General features: G+C 34.1%; 1 protein-coding gene and 2 long non-coding RNA genes across 4 annotated transcripts in view; 1 reads left to right on the top strand and 2 right to left on the bottom strand.

Moving 5' to 3' along the window:
- LOC127864233 (uncharacterized) overlaps positions 1-21,684 on the top strand; it is a 258,553-nt gene that overhangs the window by 134,290 nt on the left and 102,579 nt on the right. The gene's annotated exons all lie outside the window — the stretch shown is intronic.
- On the bottom strand, positions 5,770-8,975 carry LOC127864255 (uncharacterized). Of its 2 annotated transcripts, none has more exons than XR_008041649.1 (4): positions 8,813-8,975; positions 8,264-8,345; positions 7,681-7,803; positions 5,770-6,202 (listed from the first exon to the last, which is right to left on the bottom strand). It is a non-coding gene; the product is annotated as an uncharacterized LOC127864255 (long non-coding RNA). The 2 variants fall into 2 exon arrangements; XR_008041648.1 differs by lacking the exon at positions 8,813-8,975 and adding an exon at positions 8,570-8,664.
- LOC127864247 (uncharacterized) overlaps positions 13,799-21,684 on the bottom strand; it is a 92,130-nt gene continuing 84,244 nt past the window's right edge. Inside the window, exon 3 of the long non-coding RNA XR_008041635.1 lies at positions 13,799-14,262. This is a non-coding gene — a long non-coding RNA (uncharacterized LOC127864247). The remainder of the gene's footprint in view (positions 14,263-21,684) is intronic.

Genomic DNA, 21,684 nt, shown 5'->3' with positions numbered 1-21,684 from the left:
TCCGCTTTTATTTAGGCACTCCTCTTTTTTTCTACCTCTATCATTCGCTCGACTAAGTTAGTCGTTGCTACGACATAACAGGGCCGTTTTCAGCACTGTCTGTGCCTCCGGGAAAGGGAGGCATTCCCAAAGCAAACGGATCCAATCCCAAACCGAAATTATAAAAAAAAATCCCATTTTTTTTTTTTTAGAAAGAAGTGTCTTATGACTTATGATTATTAGATTATTAATGTTCCAACTTGTCCACCTGATGTGTATCATACCAGCAAGCACCACTGTGAGGATTGAGCACCATGAACCTGCTGTGCTCCCCATCACGCAGCACATTCACACAAACCAAACTTATTCATCTGATGCTTACCTGCATTGAAGGTCTAGACCTGAATGACAAAACATTGGAGGAGCTGTGTGATGCTTTCAAAAACAGAAAGCAGAGAAAAATTATGCTGTAACTTGTGTGACTAACCAGTGTCTGTTTTGGTTAGAAATATCTGCTATAAGTTTTTGACTCTACAGTTCTTATCTCAGAGAGTAACTGTAACTAAAAAACCAAAATTGCAGTACTTGAATAAATGTAGAAAAATATTGCATGTGTTTATAGACAATCCCAGAATCCATAAATTGACCGCCGCCATATTTGCTATCACGTGACCCGCTAATCCTGACAGTAACTTAAGAATTTGGCAGATTACAGCGTAATCATAGTAAACAGCCGCTTTATTCCAATAAACAGTACATTATGACTTCGCACAGTAGGAATGAAAACAATTGAAACATGAAACCAAGTGTCATATGTATCACAAAGTTAATCAATATAAGTTAAATAAGAAATATACACGATAGATTTATAAAATATGTGTCTCTGCAACAATATTCAGTGACAACACGTAATGTTTAAGGCTGAGTTTGCTTTTTAAGCATACCTTTCAGTAATGCCTTTGTATAAAATTTAATTATTTCTTGATAGAATAAAATTATTCAATAAAAATTATAAAGGTTATAGAAATATCTAAAGTCCGAAGTAAACGTTGTGATTTGAGCGTAAATAGTGCCGGAGATATTAATGAGCGTAATTTGTAAGATTCAAGACCGAGGCCGACTTTTGTTTTGAATAGTACATATCTTTGTTTGTCTAAACATTTTCCATTTCGTTATTAATATTTCCCTTGTAAGTGTCATTTTAAAGGTAATATAAAAATCTATAGCCGAAATGAAGTTTGAGATTATAAAATTGGTCCAGAAATATTTATTAGCGATCCTCTGTAAGATTTCAGGTAGTCAAACTTTTTTAATTAAAAGTATGTATCTGGTTGAGTCTAAAACTAAAGTGCTTTTTAGCAATTTTTTTTTTTTAAATCGCTCTCAAGCTTATACAAAGATCACTAGCCGGATATGAATTCTAAATGAACAAGTACTGGAGCTATTCCTTTGTAAAACTGTGAAAGATGTCAGGACATGGCATACTTTTTTTATTGAAAAGGACATATCAGCTTTTGCCTATAACTTTCTTATATTATTATTGAAATAACGTTTAACATGTAATATCAAATTTTAAAGTCTGAAATAAACTGTTTTGGGCTGTCCTCAATATTTTCTAAACTGATTTCATTATTTATAAAATTTTCTTAATCACATCTAAATTCACTATAAACATGTTCAACATAAAAAGTATGGAGCCTTAAATAAACTTAAATAGTTACAATTGTGTTCTCTAGATTTCCTAAACGTATGTCTTTATTCAATTTTCGTTATAAAGTCTAAATTTACGATTAAAAAATAAACACACGAAATTAATATGTGATTTTTTTCTTCGTTTATTATGGATGATTAATTTCAGCAAGATAAAGGTCTTGAAAAAAACATCCACGATAAAGGAGCGAACGAATCCGCTCTATGGGAGGCGATGTCCCAAGTGTGAATTTAAAGCGTTTATGGGAATGCCCGTGACACCACATGTCTGCACATGTGTTGATACCGTAATTAAGCTAACATATCACGTGTCACCTTTAAATAACATGTTTAATGACAATCAAGACCTTATTCTTGCTAGGGACCTTAACAAATAGGTCCCTATTCATGCTGAGTTTTATTACTCTTAATTGAATGCAGATGAACCTTATTTCTTCTAATTACGTAATAACTGATATTAAAAAAACACGAACTATTATGTTATTATCAGATCCATAACAGAAACTTTAAATCTTCAAATATATTCGATAAAATCGTTTAGCCTTCTTGTTTTGTTCAGGGACCTATACAAACATATACAGTACAGCCAAAGCGGAACAAACGTATTTCGCGATCCGCGGCGGCAAGGCGAAACGAGTCGATGCCGCGTCAGTTGTTGAAGCTGCGTCAGTATGCGGCGGCAAGTCGTATTTCGCCGCGAAACTTCGCATCTGTCCGCCGAGGCATGCCGCGATCCGCGACATGATTCCGAGTCAATGCGCATCATGAAATAAAAAATCTTAACAAAGTTAACAAACTTTGAAAGAACAATTATAATAATAATTAAAATCATGATAAATTTATTGTGCGCGGATTGTATTAGAATATTCATGTAAGCATAGTTAATGTGTCTGGCCAATTAAGTTTGTTTCCCGCCCGTAGTGTATGTATTTCACACATAAACAAGGTCACGTAATTATGTTTTCGCACATACAAGTGGTCAAGGCTCCAGCATATGGTGGATTTATAAATTAATTGCATGTTGATTTTGCTATTATATTTAAGCTGAGAAAATTAGCAGTTTGAAGCCACATCAATAATCAAGACGGTGACGACTTATTTGTTGTTTTGTTAATTATCAGCTTATTATAACTATTGTTTGAATATGCGTATATAAACATGTTTTATTTTGTTCATATTATACAGTTAATATCGCTACTTATTACCCGATAATCCCGTATATTCCAGTTTTAAAGCAAATGCTGGTAAATATTTCCGATACACAAACATTCTCGATATTTCCTTAAGTATCAAATACATTTTGGCATTTGTAACTATTTATAGAGATGATGAAATAACGCCTCATCGGGGCGTTTTTTTTCACTAAACACGCGATTTACGCCTGACGTGATGTTCATGTATTTATACAACACAAAATACACCCAAACTTTCGAAACGACGTTCTACATGTTGCATAATTTTCGCACGCTTTTTATGAAACAAAGGATATTTTAGCACTGTTTATTTGACGCTAGAATTTGCCAAAGGTCACGTTAACATTAAAATTCGGAAGTGTGTTTCGGATTACAAATTTAATAATGATAATCGAACAAAACATTTACAGTTGCGCGTAATTAATTCTACGCTACACATACATGTATGTACATGTAGGTGGATATCTTTTCACTCGATCCGGCGCGTACGTATGCGGCGGATTTACTCCGCGAAAGTACGCGAAGTTAATACAGAATCGGCGTCGTTTCGCGGATCGATGCCGATTGCCACGGCGATACGCCGCGTGAACACACGATTCGGCCGCCGCGTACTAATAATCTGGCCGTAGCGTAGCCGCGGATTATGTTTGTGCCGCTTTGGCTGTACTGTATGTCCCTGTTGTTTTCTTTAGTACCGTTTCGGAGGTGCGCGCAGGTTTTCAGGGGCGGTAATCCGGGAGTTATTAATTTCTGGGATTGTCTATATAAAGAAGACAAAATAACAAAAAAAAATGTATTTGTTAAACCCCTGACTTATTTAAGCATGATAAATTCACAATGTTTTCTCAAAATGAGCCGTTTCATTGAAGCAAAAATTCCCAAAATGGACAATTTTGTCAATAAAAATTCCCAATTTGGTCAGACTCCTTTTCCCAAGATAGGCAGAAAAAAACCTGACAGAGCTTACTAACGTTCCCTCGGGTTAGAGTTAGTAAGTCGTTCCCTTGAGTTAGATAAAATGCTCTCCTCTTTTGTTTAATTGTTTTTGGTCTATCTAAGTGTTAAAAAGCATGTGGTCCCTGGAGTGCGGAATGTAAAGACTCCATAATTAACAAGGATGTTAGTCAACATATATAATATGAAACCTATTGGCTTTGAATTTTGAGGGCACTGACGTTGAATATTATGTTGATATTTATAAAATCTATAATAAACCATGCGCCCCTAAACTATTCAGGCTGTTTTATATGACTAAGTTAAAAAAAAGTTATTTATAGTGTTCATAAGCTTTTTCTAAGATTTGACATTGTAACCTAAGTTGTGAATACTCTTTACTTAGATTTCATCTTTGTTGTGAAATTGTGATGACACAAATCCTGACTAAATTTCATTAACATTGAGTCATAAGGGTAGATTCTACAGTTGCAACAATTTTTGCATATAATTATTTCAACCAGTTGACCAGGTTTTTGAAACCACTTGACCCAAATTTTACCACTACCAAAATGTTGTCAAGATTCACATTTTTTCTTCTAAAGTGGTAATTATGTGCATAAATTAGCTTGGACTATAATTTTTTATTTGGCCTTATCTGAAAATCGGAGTTTACTTTCCTTAATCTGTATTGTAACTGTGATCTACTTTGCTGTTGGTGTCATGAGCTCAGTAATGAAATCCTTTTAAGCCCCAACTTTGATGGCATAAAGGTATTTAACTTTGCAGGCTTTATTTATTGATTTATTCAGACAAAATGGACATCAGTTAATTTTAAATGCATAAAAATCTTAAAAGCGAATTAATAATTGTCTTATTGAGGTAATAACCAACAGTTTGAAGTTCCTTTGCATAGGAATTAAAAACATGCATCACATTAACACACTGTTAGATATTACCTTAACAAACAACAGTAAGCTATATATTATTTTGAATCTAAAATGATTTTGTAATATATAAGCTGCCATTGTTCCCAAACAACACACCAACATAATAATAACTTCTGTCCGTTTCATTAAGCTTTTTTTTAGATAATAACATTCAATAAAAATATTAATCTAATCATGCAAAATTAATACCAAGTTAACAATACAAAACACGTTAGGGAACTTGTTAATAGACCGTTCCATAATTTAGTCATTACATAATTATCTCCCCTGAATTCTCTCCGCGTCCGCCATTACACTGCTGCTTAACAATCGGTAACATATATAAGAGAGCACCGATTATTCAACGGATATATTTCTTTCTAAATTCTAAGGCCGTCATTACATGGTCTTGGTTGTTTTGGAAAACTAACACATTGACACATTAAAAAAAGCATTTAATTAAATTAAATGTAATATTTTTCATTTGATTATTGGCATCAATCTTTAAATCGTGTATGCCTTTGCATTCCAGTGTTTAATTGCCCCCTTGTTCTGCATAATCCGATTATCTCGTTTTGATCAGATATTGTCCAGACTTTACTAACCACATGGTGTCATAAACCACACTGGGTTGCAGATGACAGTCTGGTCATTAAACACAATTGATGATGCCACCATGTCTCATCTTCCTGGTAGTATTAAGCAGTCATTTGGTAAGATAATTTACCTCCGACATACTTAACAGTTGCGTAAATAAGATATGTTACATAGTTTACAAATTAAAAGTTCCCCTGCGAAGATTGTTAGAACTGTTCTATAACATTTCTAGAATTGTACTGGAACTTAATGACTAGAAGTGTTCTGGAATCATCCTTAAAATGCTCTAGAACGATTTAGAACAGTTGTTGAACGTTAAATGAGAATAATTTCTAGAACAATTTGTTCTGAAACAGTTCTGAAGGTTTGTTCTATAACAATTCTTGTACTAGCGTTCTAGAACTATTCCAGAATTGTTCTTGAATAAATTTCCAGAACTGTTATAGAATTGTTCTAGAAATTTTTCTCATTTAACGTTCAACAACTGTTCTAGAACAATTCTTGAACTATCGTTCTAGAACTATTCCAGAATTTTTCTTGAATAAATTTCCAGAACTGTTATAGAATTGTTCTAGAATTTTTTTCTCATTTAACGTTCAACAACTGTTCCAGAATAATTCTAGAACATTTTCAGTATGATTACAGAACAGTTCTAGCCGGTGTGTTCCAGTACAATTCTAGAAATGTTTAGAACAGTTTCGAAGGGTTGCTTCAAATAAGTCTGGAACAAATGTTCTAAAACAGTTCTGAAAATGTCCATAACAGTTCTTTTCAATCTCTTCGGAGGCATCTGATGGGATCAGGCTCTTCTGTGTACAAGCAACTTGTCACGAGGCTCTGTAGGTGTTTGAGCACTTTGCTCTGAAATCATTTAGATAACAAATGTAGTCACATCTTAAACTAAACAAGAAGTCTAAATGATCCAGCTGGACAGTATTACAAATATAGACATAACGTCTTTTTATTTAGTCAATATTGAGCAGTCTTCACGCTAAATATTTAGACCAATAGCCCTTCGGGCTAATCAGATATAATTTGTAATAGCCCGAAGACAGTTTCAATAGCCCGAAAAGGTTAACATACATTTTATGACTTGTTTGGCTCGGAGCAACAAAAATATTACCAATCAGAAATAACTTCTAATGAGTAAAAATATTTGCCTGTCCCATTTTCAACAGACTGTATTATTTATTTTTGATAACAACAGCAAAGGCATGCTCTCCGGACATCTCCATATCTCAGTGTTTCAGATTGGCCCAAATCTCCTCAGGACAGGTTTCCTCAAAGGGCTAAATGGTCAATTTTTTCAGGACATTTGTCCTCAATCATGAAACCATTTTCATACAGTTTTGTTAGCGCCCTGAGCCCTAACCTATTGTACTGTTTTTAGTCTTTCTAGTTGCAATTTCTGGTGAAAACAATGCGAAATATTATAAATCATACCATCTGTATCACCGCATGTGTATTCATCATTCTATAGACATTTTCATAAAGAATGTCGAAAATAAATTTAAATCGACAAAAACAAAACTGTATCCGAAAATAACAGTCCGAGAATATGAAAGTGTTTTGCACATGAAATCAAATGTGCATATCGTATGATTCAAGAAAAATGAAAAACAGTTACCTAGCAAATACGTAATTAATATATAATTGTGTTAACATATTGCTTAAATATATGCTATTGCAGTTCTTTATTTTGCTAATCAAACTTTTTCATTTGCAACATTTGCTGACTTGTACGATTTTCGGAAAGTAGCGAAGATTTTCGTCAGTTGTTTTTCTATCCGCTAACCAATCAAAAATCAATAATAAAATAGTCCATTTCCGGAGTCTCCGTAAGAGTGGAACTCAGACGTGTTGATTGGCTAACGACTTGTACCGACTACTTCCATTGATTATGTCTTTAAACCAAAGTGGCTGACCGGTGTTCATGTATTTTTTTCACTTTGTTTATTATTTTACGCTTAAATATTCAATCGACCGGTCGGGCTATTTAATATGCATTTATGATCGACCGACCGTCCCAGGAATCGACTCGGGCTTCGGGCTTATAGGCTAATTCGAAGACTGATATTGAGTGTACTTATTATCAAAGTATTCAAACATTACACATTTGATCACAACATTAGTATTTTCAAATTGAGAATGCTTCAATACAGCAAACCTTGTAAGTAAACTGGTGATGGATAACACAATTTGACATTCAGCACCAACTTAAATACGAACGCAATATATTCAAGACACTGTTGCAGGTTTTTATGATTTGAACGCATTAAATACTGGATTTTATATATTTCTAAGGGATTAAAATAAAAAGTATTAGACAACCAACATACTACTGAGATTTTGCTTTGCAGCATTGTTCGTCAGGTCAATATCTTCGGAGGCATCTGATGGGTTCATGCTCCTCTTTACAGGCAACTTATCACGAGGCTCTGTTGGTGTTTGATCACTGAACTCTAAAATCATTCATGAAATGTGTTGAAAACCAAACTTGAGCATTGTGTCATGCAATCATGTATACTTTGTTTTAGACCATCAAATTTCACATTTGGAAATTCTGGCTAGACTGAGTAGTTACTCATACAAACAATTAGCTAATGTTATCGAACGTTTGTTCATCAGATTTTTTTTTCAAATAAATTCACTCACCCCTGGCTAGTGAGTGAGTGTGAAATTGGATAACTGTGAACAATGTGTTCATGTTTCATTTATAACAGGGAAAAAATCATATATCTATAGGCAGTGTTGACCAACTGATAAAAAAAATATTTATAATAACACTTATTCAATGGAGGCAAATTGAATTTCTTGAGTCTCATTTAAGTGTCCAACTCACATTCATAAATATTAAAGCCTGTAATTTTGGACTGCCTGCCTGTCACTGAACTGTGAACATGCCTTGAAAATAATACCTACCTTGAGTTTTTTTCCTATCTTAAGTTGCCTCGAAAGCATGCTTAGGCGGTCGCTTTGCTTGCTTCAAGAGAAACCTCGTCATCTGTAATCAACAGTATATACAAATTTTAATATTATTATTATGACAATATATTTATTTACAAGATTATTTTTCGTTATCCGAAAATATGATTGCCCGAACCTGTACTATTTACAACAAATTGTTTAACAATGATCAGGAAGACCCCTTAACTTTAATATTGATTTATTTCAATACTTTGTGTTTTTTATCAATACACAGTGTTATAAACAGTAAGTGAAATATACTTGCTCTACGGCGATTGAAATATGGACATTTTTAGGGGACATTGTTAACCGAGACACCGCCTCGTCAAATAGGTCCGCGTTGAGCGAACTGAAATATCATTTTGCGGTATTCTCCGACAGAAATTTATTAACATTAGTGACGAGGCGGGCTTAACGCTTTTAGTCATAAAAAAAGTGTTCGCCCCATTCAAGAACCTTTTAGATTGGTACCAAAAAGTTTGGCTATCAAACGAATTTACTTACGATGGATTTCACTGATCACCGCATCGTATGTTTGTTTTTGGTAAGTGGCTTTGATGAGATCTCCCTCCTGGTAGTGAGCAACATCTATTTTGGGTGCGACTACATTTTGTGGTTCGATAAAGCTCATACGCGATTGAACAAGAAAATAACGTCTGCCATTTAAAAAAAGCGCTTATATGCACCCGACTGTTTTTCGTTAATGCTGCTCCGCTGACAGTCTACGTAAATAAAATAAAAACCAGTCAGCTCTGTTTTGTGAATTTTGGCCAATGAAATTATCTCTTACATTTGGGGTTAGGCTGGGTAGATTTTCAGAGACCCGTATGATGCGGTGCTGAAATAAGCTTTGGAATTTAATTTTCCAACTTAAAATTAATCCCTCCTTACTAAATTCATATCTTCATGTTAAGTTAAACGACACATCGAAAGGAAAACCATCTTCATGTATCGGAAAATGGTAAGTACCAGTGCTTGATATGTGATAAAGAATAATCAACCAGACAGAGAGTTCTTACGATGCTGTCCGGTAATCTTGCGCAGTTAAGGGTCAATTGTTTTAAAAACATGTTCTTTTATAAATTGGCAACATAATATCTAAATTTATTATGAAAATTATAAGTTCATGTGCTTATTAACACAAAAATATCTGATTAATTCAGTGAAGAATTGTCCGATTTGATTTCAAAACAAACATGACTCACCTCATTTTCAAACTATCACAGTGTCCGGTAATCTTGCGCACTTTGTATAAAGACCTCGTTTAGGCAAAATTGTAGACATATGGTGTCCAATTATTGACAAAAAACATTCCAGAAAAATATTTTAAAAATCAGTTTGCAAAACCATTGAAATTAAATGTGGATTTCTAGTGCAGTATTTGTTCACTACAAATCAAAAAATATATAATCACTAATAATAGTGGACAATTACAACAATGTAATAAAAAAGTACCGGTATGCTTGAAAAAAAACCCATAACAGGTTTGATACCACGATCATGCTTCCATAGTGTACAGAAAATATAAAAACTAGGCCATTGCGCATGCGGAGATCATACCAAATTGGTTTGACAGAATGGCGGGAAATGATTACTATGTCGTCTGATGCAATATATTTTCATGGCAAAAAATACCATAACTGATCGGATATTGTGCAATGGAATGCTTAATTACACATTGGATTTATGAATTCTTAATTTAAAGTATGAAAACGCTAAAGACTGCAGGGAATTTGTGATTCATTTTGAAGTTTTCGTAAGAAGGCCAGTGTTTACCATGTATAGGGATGACGCAACTGGTGTTTAAATGTAATGATCGAATTTAATTTTGCATGGAATACGTAACTTTTAAATCCGTTAATTCTTTAATATGTGAAATTCCATCTTTCATCACTAAAGAAAACCATTTGTCGTCTGCAAGATTCGCAAATGCGAAGTGCGCAAGATTAACGGACGCGCAAGATTACCGGACTTAACAGTACACTTCGAAACACGGGTTAAGTAAGTCAACGTGTATTGTGGGTCGAACACTATTCTTAATACAGCTGTTATTACAATTCATAAATGGTCCATTTGCTGAAGGGCGAGTATAAGGCAAATGGACGCATTTTTTTTCTGTTTTATAACTGGTTATCATTTTTTTAAACCACATAAACACCAATGCTTATTTTTTTGAAGATTACACTGCAAGTTAGGCAAGTGATTTCAGTATTTAACAATGCTCAATGTTTACATTGAAAGTCTCATTGCACGCAACTTCAGGCTGGGATTATAGACCTTTGATGCTCACTAAAATAACTTCTTGAGGCCCGGGAATAGTTTATTATGAGACTTTAATCTATCGATGACTACAAGAAGACGAGACTTGGCAAAACATTAAATAATCTAAAAATTTGTGAAATTAACATTAATAACATGCAAGAGTAAAATGACATTGGTCACCTTTACACCCATGTATTCTGGAATGCCTGACTGAATAAGGTTAATTACTGAAATTTTAACTTAAGAAAAGCATATTTCTAAAACATCATTACAGAAGAAAACACTTGGTTTACATTCAACGAAAAAAACAAGTGTTATTTTGTCCGAATTATGTTGCCTTCCAGAAGTAGTTACACACTTGGTAGTGTGGCTCACACATGAGGTAGAATGGCCGTGGTAACTACTTGGGAGGCAAAACAACTAGGGGAAAGGAAACTACATTTTTGTACTTGGGAGCAAAACAACCTGATACTGTACAGAATTTAATTTTGTTTGAACATGTTGATTTTTGTAAACCACAATCATTTGCTTGTGAATTAAGTTTCTGTAATTATAAACCTGTTAATGAGTTAAAGAGTTTATATTTGTTTCAAAATATACATTCATATGTCTTTTTTCCAGGTCCACTGAAGCGTGTGAAGAAACTGTATTTTGATGATGAAACACTTCCAGTGCCACGTTCTACACACTATTGGAGACAGATTTAATGTAGAAAACTACACAAATATCTGAATAATGTTATGAAAAAGATGGATGAAATCCACCCATTACAGTTACCAGAAGCTCCTGTAGTTAGTCACCTAATTCCAGTTTAGTTCTCTGAGATTCTTGTGATGGTGAATGTTGAGGAACTCTGTGAAGTCCTAGTGTTTTAATTGACACAAGATTACATGCAAATTCAGAAGACACTAAGTATGCAGAATTCCGAACAGATACAGTAAAAAAAAAATTAAATAATGTGTAATTTGGTGACAAATTATAGTCAGTTATATACATGTATATGTATGTGTGTAGCAGAAGATTTTGTAAGGACTTAAAGGAGAAGTACTTTTTGGTATTTCAGGGATAATTTTCTCCAGTTCTCCATAAAAGCTTATGTTTGGATACTCATTAGGAGTGCCTCGTAACGTTGTTTCTAGTGAGTACCCACATAATGTTTTAAGATTAGAAATAATACTAAGTATCCCAGACCTATCAACAAACACTCCTCCTTCACACTAGTCCTCTGTTTGTGTATGATATATATATATATATCTCATGATATGACAGCAATATCTTGCAGACACCACAGCAAGCAAAGTTTCAATGTGAAAATTGTTTTGAAATATAATTTGAAAGAAGTCAAATTATCATTGTCTGAACTAGTTTATTTTAAATTTGTAGAACAATTGTAGGACAATTGTAGACTTTGGTTCTAGACCTGTTCTATATGTGTTCTTATTCCCCACTAGAATGTTTGTAGAACTTACTGGTTCTTAAAGAGTTCTAAATGTGTTCTAGAACTACAGTTTAGAACATTTTTAGAAATTTCTTGAACTTATTTTGTTCTAGAAATGTTCTAAAAATGTTCTTGTATATTATTGGAACAGTTTCAGAACTAAGCCTTGTTCCACAAATGTCTGGAATTATTCTAGAAAACAGTTCTGGAACAATTCCAGAACATAAGTTCTAGAATGCGAATATGGAACATTCTAGAACTGTTCTTGATGTTCTAGAACAGTTCCAGAACCGTTCCAATTTCTAGAACAAATCTTCACAGGGGTTATGTCCAATATAGAATATCAGAAATTGTACACCGTAAAGATACTAGCCCGTTTAAATTATGAAAAAATAAAGTATTTAAAAAAATATAAAAATAAAACATTTAACGTATTTAGCGGGTATCGGTTAATTAAAAATACGTCATTCCGTATGAAGATTTGATGTTACGGCAATGCACGAACGATATCATAAAACAATAAATTACATTTGACACCAAACAGAGGTAAAAAAATATTTAAAAAATATATATATGTATATAAATATATGTGTGTTAAAATGTTCGATATGTGTCACTCATACTCACTAGTAACGAGTTTTCAATATACATGAGTACACAGTTCAATTTGCATCATATGAAGTTGTGTTTTTTCAGTTGCATGTTAATATTCCTCAATAGCGTCATTCTTTGTACAAAACCCATCAAATTAAAATTACATGTAAATACTGTCATGTCCTTTGCTTTTAATATGGCTTTGTAGTATGTTTATTTTCAAAGCACTCTTTACACTTTCTAACACTCATTTATTTATCACACTAGCGTCCTCATGCCATTGATAATTATATTTTTATAATTAGATATATTACTATTGTAATTTATTGAAGCTTTTCTGCAAAAGTTGCAAATAAATGTATTAATAAATTCGTTTGGCGCCTAATAATATATTTTTGAAATATTATTTAGGTGTTTTTTATCGGAGTTTTTTGTGTGGATTAATTGACTAAACATTTGGTGTCGTTATCCATATGTTTTGCGTTACTTCAAAGACCTATAAAATACAATTTTTAGTATTTTTAGCTTTATAGCTGTTAAATGATTCAAAGATGAAAATATAGATATATCACATAGATCGCATTCTCTTCATCTTCCGAATAATCACATAAAAGGTCGTCAAGATCAATATCACTCTCTCATGATAAAAAGCTCGTTTTTTAACGTGACAAAATTCCATCTAAAAAATTAACAAGAGTTCCGCGGTCGGAGATGATCGCATTGAAGCCGGATTTTTGATTTAAATGGCAGGAAAGTACCTTTCGTGTTTTTGTCAATGCAATACTTAAATTACTGAAATATTGTTCAAAGGTCAAAATGAAATGTAAGTACTTTTCAAGGCATGAGCAAACCTTGTGTTATGTTTTGAATGCATGCATATACATGAACAACAATAACATTTAAGGTCACAAATATGAACTTGAATTGACAATTAGGAAAGTTTGATCTCAATTTTTTTATTAGCAAATTAGTAACATATTGTTTGAAGTTTCCATCAATTTCATTATCAAATGATAATTACATTCAAGGTCACAGTGACCTTGACCTTAGAATGAATGACCTTGAAATGACCAGTGGTCATCTAAGTGTGCTTGCAAACCTTCATGTCAAGTTTGAAGACTCTATGTCCAAGCATACCAAAGTTATAACAATTTTAACATTTTAACATTTAAGGTCACAGTGACCTTGACCTTCAAATGAATGACATTGAAATGACCAGTGGTCATCTTCTAGTACTGGCCAATCTTTATTTCAAGTTTGAAGACTCTAGGTACAAGCATACCAAAGTTATAACATGAAATAAGAACTTTAACATTTTTACATTCAAGGTCACAGTGACCTTGACCTTCAAATGAATGACCTTGAAATGTCCAGTGGTTACTTACTAGTTCTGGCCAACCTTCATGTCAAGTTTCAAGACTCTAGGTCCAAGCATACCAAAGTTATAACAACTTTAACATTTTTATATTGAAGGTCACAGTGACCTTCACCTTCAAATGAATGACCTTGAAATGACCAGTGGTCATCTGTTAATCCTGGCCAACCTTCATGTCAAGTTTGAAGACTCTAGGTCCAAGCATACCAAAGTTATACCATGAAATAAGAACTTTAACATTTTTACATTCAAGGTCACAGTGACCTTGACCTTCAAATGAATGACCTTGAAATGACCAGTGGTTACTAACTAGTTATGGCCAACCTTCATGTCAAGTTTCAAGACTCTAGGTCCAAGCATACCAAAGTTATAACAACTTTAACATTTTTTATATTGAAGGTCACAGTGACCTTGACCTTCAAATGAATGACCTTGAAATGACCAGTGGTCATCTGTTAATCCTGGCCAACCTTCATGTCAAGTTTGAAGACTCTAGGTCCAAGCATACCAAAGTTATACCATGAAATAAGAACTTTAACATTTTCGAGCACGCCGCCACCCCCGCCCGCCCGCCCGCCCGCCCGACAACATCAATCTATAAGCCGAGATTTTTTCGAAAAAAATCCGGCTAAATATAAATCCAAACCACAATTTTTTATCTCTGATATCAGTTAGAACAAGAAAAATAATGGAAGGCGTATCAAAAATATCATACTTAATATAATATGTAATGATTTTGGAATGCAGTTTTTTACCAATTGGCGGTAATTAATTGCGTCAGAATCTTTTATAAGTATTAATTAAAATAAGTATTAATTAAAATATAATCTGCTTGATGTTGCGGCTATTAAAATCAACACAACAATACATGCGTGAATTGTTTGTGAAACGTTAAAAGTAACAAGTCTAATCAAAGACATAGTATGAGCGACTGAACCGGCAAATTTTCGCCGATGATTACCACTTGATTACAGATAAAAAAAACAAATACACGAAAGCATTTTAAACATTTTATTTGTAACAATCAATCTCAACTTCAAACAATCATTTAAACAACAAAAATGTGATAATCGCCTCACATTAATTCATTAAGTAATTTATTTATCCGACAACGGTGAAGCGGGTATTCTCTACGTCTTTGGCTTTTGGAATCGCAGACTCGCACAAGTTAGCAGCAGTGTAATGGCGGACAGTCGCGTGACTGCAAATACGGCGGCGGTCAATTTATCGATTATGGAACGGTCTATATCAAGAGCACCGCATAACGGGTGCCAAGGCTCGGCTGCGGGTGCATTTTTAACAAGAGCACCACATAACGGGTGCCACTTGGGTGGGAAAGCTTGTAAGAAATTATTTTTTTTTAGAAGTCACAGTGACCTTGACCTAGAGACCCAAAAATGGGTGTGGCGTGTAGAACTCATCGAGGTGCAGCTACATGTCAAGTTTCAAGGTGGTAGGTAGAAGCACTTTGATCATTTTAGAGCTCATTTTAAAAACCTTGACAAAATGTCGAAGTTTTAGCACGGACTGTAAAAACAAAAACAGCCAAGCTAATACATGAAAGCTTGTTAGATTTTTTTTAGAGGTCACAGTGACCTTGACTTTTGACATTTTGACCCAAAAATGGGTGTGGTGTGTAGAACTCATCAAGGCACTGCATCTACATATGAAGTTTCAAAGTTGTAGGTGGAAGCACTTCGATTTTAGAGCAAAATGTCAAAGTTTCAGCACGACAACGGTGGAAAGCGGACGACACGACGAGCTGGCTATGACAATACCTCGGGTTTTCTCCGAAAACAGCCAAGCTAAAAATTATACTACTAATTGGTTTTACTGCGCCAAATGCAGAAATGATCAAGATTTTTAAATGTATGTTTATCACGCATTTAACCAGAGGCACATTATGTTTATATGCATAGGTAAAGTAAAATATTATCATATTGTCTTTGGCTGTGCACTTTTGCTTTCAAAAAATAATATCATACATCATCTGATCAACCAAATTCTGACATGTTAACTGTATCGTCAATAATCCATTTATAGTCAATACCTTTGACAAACATTAAAATGTGTGTTTATATATTGTTTCCTGTTTGATTAAACAAATTACATTGAATTAAGTTCTCTTGTGAGAAATGTAAGCCAGATATGTTTTCCAAGTTTAAACCCTTTGTCAATAACAATTGTTCCATGTCACATGCCCGCAGGATTCCCTACAAATCATAAATACGTACAATATCTGAAATGTTAATGCATTTCATGAAAATGAAATTCCATCAATTTGAAAAGAAATGATTCAACAATATTTACACCTATACATTGATATGAATACAAAATCAATTCCAGATTGCTGCACTTGTCTCGCTATCAGTCATCAGTACATTACTCATGTGTTTTCAGTTTCGTCACATGACCTTTATAATATTCAAGCTATTTCCGTTGTAAAAGTGTATGCTTTAATCTAAATGTGATTTCTTAAAAGTGAATCTAGACTCACATTTTTTAACAAAGGATCTCAAGTTTTACTATACAATGTTCTTATGGTCTAATGCAATGCTGTGGTTTTTCAGCCAAGCTTACATTACAACACTGGTTTTACCAGTTTAAAACTCCTAAACAACAAGCAAATTTGTTAAATTGATAATGCCAAAACCATATCCCTCCGCCTTTGGCATTAAACAAGCATAGCCAGTTAACTGAGTAGGAAACACAGTTTGCAAAATCAGAAATACAAACAAAAAAAAGCAACACATATTGTACTTTTGATTGTAAAATGTATGTTTTTGACAGTGTTGAGCCAAACAAGTTTATGTCAAACACTGTTTAGAAAGGTTGCATTTGTAAAATATTGTGGATATATTCGATTTGTAAAATGCTTGCATCAAAATTATGAGATGGCTGACCCAGACCACACTCAAAGAAGAAAAAAGCCCTACAACATTTATTGGTTTTGATTTCAGAATAACTCCATTATTTATTGCAGTATAACCACATGATATATCGCAAAACACCCTTTAACCCTTTCCCTGATAGACCCCTTATCTGATTTGCCACCCCAGGCCAATACCAGTCCTGCTGTTCTGATAACAGTGACTCCATATACAGCTGATAAACCTGACTACACCATCTCAATAGGGTTATTGGGAAAATAATAGAAACATTCTCAACTGTTACACCTGTCTTGTTCAGGCTTAATTTTCACTTAGTTCCTTGCATTTCACATCATTTGTGTCAATGTAAATATTGCAGAGAAATAAATTCTCCTTCCAACCATATAAATTTTAAGTTTGTATTCTAAACAATGCATGATGTTGAATGAACAACAAAGCCACACTTTTTTCAAGTAAAACATAATTGTAGGGTAAAGTGATCTAGAGTCGGACACGATCTGAAGTCGGACGTTTTTGGACCCGTTTTTCAGTCGATTTTAGACAGTTCAGCATGTAAACAAGTGTACATTAACCGAAATAAATATTTAAACCAATAAAATAAGTCGTTTCTCTTTTGAAGCGTACTTCCCAGCATTCCTGAAGTTCATTTCTAAAAATACCTTCACGGGCGCGAATTTCAAAATTGACAACGCAAAAGAAGTAAGTTTTGTTTGCGTTTGAAACAGTCTAGCAGTGTTAAAATCTGTTTAAGCAATTGACATCATTGTTAAAGCTGTAGATTTATGATCATTTTGTAAACTAAATTTAAGTTTAATCGTAGTTTCTTTAGATTGATCAACAAATTTCCCCACCGACAACATGAACTATTTTAGATATTGAGTCGGACAGCAAAACAACGCAATTCGATATTGAGTCGGACACTGTCAGACTCAATGTCAGTTGTGAATAAACAATGTTTAACCTATATTTACATATGAAAGTTTATAGATAGGTCTCAAATACAGAAATAAGCCTATTTTATTACGGGTTTACGTTGAACTAAATGCAAATGTTGACAAGTCCAATAGCTCTTATATGTTCCATTCATCAAACAGTTTACTCGGTCTGTGCTAGATTGTTCTAATGACTTTGTGCAAAGTGTTGTTTTTTTTACTACTTTTGTTTAAAAGTTAATTTCCAGCATAAAATGAGCACGTAAACCAAATTCTTACATGTTGCGCTTTCAGAAATTCGTTGATATATTACGATGTTTATTCATACAAAAATATCATGTGAGAAATTGGGCTACGTTGGTAATAATAGGATTTTACCACTATTTTACACTGTTTGCATTTGTAGTTATTAGTTTGTGCTGTCGTATTTCACTTTGTAATTAATAGGATGAAGAACGTGATAATTCGCAAGTTTTGTGTTGTCGGTATGCACCATACAGGTGCGAAGCAGCAAGAAGTCGGTCCATTGCATTACTGTCGCCATGAACCTGGTAACCGAAAGGACTGTAATGCGATTGCAGTTTATGGAGACTCACACCTGCACCAGGGCCGATATTATCTTCGCCGTGAAGATGCCCTTAAGCTCAAGACTGTATTGAATTTTGCAAAAGGGTCGTGTTACCTTCGGGCCAAAAATGTCCCCAGAAAAGTTTTCAAAGCTGCGCGGGCCGATGCAGAATTGCAGCATCGGCTTCGTTGCTGCGAAACAGATGCAGACTCCATAGCTGAGCCTGAGATATTAAAGAGTTCATACATATATAAAATTTATTAACATTCTGTGAAATTTGACAGTGCAGCTACAGTTGACAGTTTCTTATTTTCAATGTTTTATTCATTATATTTGTTTATATTTGCCAATAAATAAAATAAATGTATTTAAAACGTATCGGCTTAATTTTTGATACTTCAGTGGCTCTATATAATCGGGATGTCTGTTCGCCGCGATGAATATAATGTTCCCAAATCGTCTTTGCCTGATAGGGTGACTGGTAAAGCACGGCGTTACCTGGGGTAAAAAGCACAAAATGTCCTCGACTGATGAAAAGGCTCTTATTGAGGCCGCCACTTCATAAGCGGCCAGGGGTTTTGGGTTTAGTAAAAGTAACATTTTAAGGTACGTGGGGATTTTTGCCGCTCAGAAAGGCGCATCGTTTAAGCGTGGCAGGCCTTTGGATATGTTGTGGATATTGATAAAGTTGAAAGCTCGGAACCCTGAGTTCTCCTTGCGAAGCCCTCAGATAACTGCAGCAAACAGGCACACGGCCATGACATGTAATGCACCAAAAGAAAAAAAAGTCGCGTACACACATGTTTGAGTGGTTTTGTAACTGGATTACTCATAAATACGAATTAGAAATTATGCTGTACATTGTATTTGTCTTTAGCTTGAAAACACGAATCTTTAATCTTCAACTTGTTTTCGATACCCGATGGGCTTCATAGACGTTCATGTTCACACACGCTAACTCACGTAGTGCATTAAGCAAGGCATCGTAACTATGTAGTTGCCCAATATTAACCTGATACTCTTGAATAGTGTGAAAATAAATTTAGCAAAACCTCGCTGGTCTAGTATGGCAACCACCAATCGAACTTGTATGCTTCGGGAGAGAAGTCGAACCCGGGTCGCCAAGCTTAGAAGCGCGTGTAGCAACCACTGGTCGATAACGTAAGTATATAAGTAATTTTACATCATTTAATTAGATTAATTCATTTCAATATAAACCAAATATTGAAAAAGCACTAATAGAACAAATATTTTTGCATTATTGACTTAAAATAGTATAAAACCATATAATATATGGCCATTTACTCTGACATCTCTCACTGTCCGACTCAATATCAAAACTGTCCGACTCTCAATCGAACTGGAGTAGCTGTATTCAACTACACATATAGGCGCAATCTAAACCGTTTTGCGTGCAAAAACGGTTGAAATGCGTAGCGGGAATAATAGGCTGGGTACCAGTTTGAAGAAACCGTCCTGACAGTTCTAAATATAGCTCAAATCGTTCGAAACTGAAAACACTGTCCGACTCACGATCACTTTACCCTATTCAGTGTTTTATTGACAATAAATTAAATACTTAAACATTAGCGGTTAATCTTTTGATTTGTTGGCATTTTGTTTCATTTCAGGCTCCATGCAGTTTTCAGATCATAATCTCTGTGCTTTATAACCCGAACTCGTTAGTTTCTCGACACGTTTGCTACTGAAAAAAGCCACAGGGATTGCGTTTTATGGCCCAAACAAGCACAAAGTGTCTTGTATCCCGTGTGTTTTATCCCTAAATATTAGATAAGCACGTGCACTATTAATTATTATGTTGGTCAGTACAAAAGGCGTACTGAAAACCGCCGACTGTTGTCTGTCGAAACAATAATTGTATACGTCAGTTAACATGTCGAAGTAATTCTCGTATATGATCTCGGAAACGGGACTTGCTTTAAACATTAACCATTATGATATTAATTTTCATAAGATTTGCTAAAAACAAATGAGAACCAAACAAACATACACAGACAACACAAAATATTAATAATTATGACAAATTAGATGGAAAAAAAACGTTGGTTTATTTTCGAAAAATCACTTACTTTCACCCAATTTCCAGAAAATGACTTGTACATGTTGCATAAAATCTAAATATAGATGACGCTGTTAATTGGTTGTTGTAAAAGAATATGAACTGTACACGGCACTTTGCGTGCAATCAGATACAGTACAATAATTGTTGCAATATTGAAGGAACTAAATTAAGAAAATGATACAGTGTTTACTACTTTTATTTTATTCAGGAAAATGTCAAAATCATTTGCAAGATACCCCGATACTCAAATGGAAATTTACTACGAAGCTTTAACAATGTTGTCGGCGCTACGCAGTTTTTGTGTATAAATAAATACACCCACGCCAATTTTCGCGCGCATTTTGTCAAGACCAACACTGGACACGAAAATATCATGTATTGTATTTATTTGCTGCAACAATTTGTAAAAGGACATGAACTGTACACGATGCGCGCACACCACATTAAGTTATTTACGCGTGTTGGACTATCCTTGTCCCGATTGGACACCTATTTCATCAATTCTTTAAATAGAAACATATGCCGAAATTCATTTGATTCTTTAGAAAAATGTTGGATGCCTGTGTTAATGAGTTTTCTTGAGCACTTTTGCCATTAATATTAATCAGAATTTGCATTTGAAAATGGATATTGGGAATATACGGGATTATCGGGTAATGGATAGACACGGAAAAATTCGCATGTATGCGGTAATCGATAGAGACGGTAATAAACGCATGTATCGGGGAATCGATAGACTCGGGATTATACGCATCTATCTGGGAAAGGGTTAAAGGGACTTTCAACCACAAATGACGAAAAAAGAAGTTCTAAAATACCGTATTTTTTTACAATGATTAGTTTATATTGATTTAAATATCATGACTGGTATAATACATTACTTGAACTAAGTTCATATTTTCAGTATATTCAGTAATAAAATTTCGCAATGTGAAATCGAAAGTACATTGCCAAAAAATGTAACATAAAGATATCCACACTATAAATAACGCAAGTAGATTTATCATTTTAGATATAAAATATATACAATTCACTACGCATGCACAATTTGCATTCCTGGGTTTACCACATGATGATGATGATCAATCTGCTTGCGTTATTTAAAGTTAATTGGTAGTTACCTGGCACCTGTACCCAGTAAAATTTATTACAGAATTTACTGAAAATATGAAAACTTAACTTTTTTGATGTAATGTAATATACCAGTCATGATATTTTAATCAATATAAACTA

The sequence above is a fragment of the Dreissena polymorpha genome, chromosome 1, assembly GCF_020536995.1.
Source record: "Dreissena polymorpha isolate Duluth1 chromosome 1, UMN_Dpol_1.0, whole genome shotgun sequence".
Taxonomy (NCBI): Eukaryota; Metazoa; Mollusca; class Bivalvia; order Myida; family Dreissenidae; genus Dreissena; species Dreissena polymorpha.
This window is presented reverse-complemented; position numbering and strand designations above follow the sequence as displayed.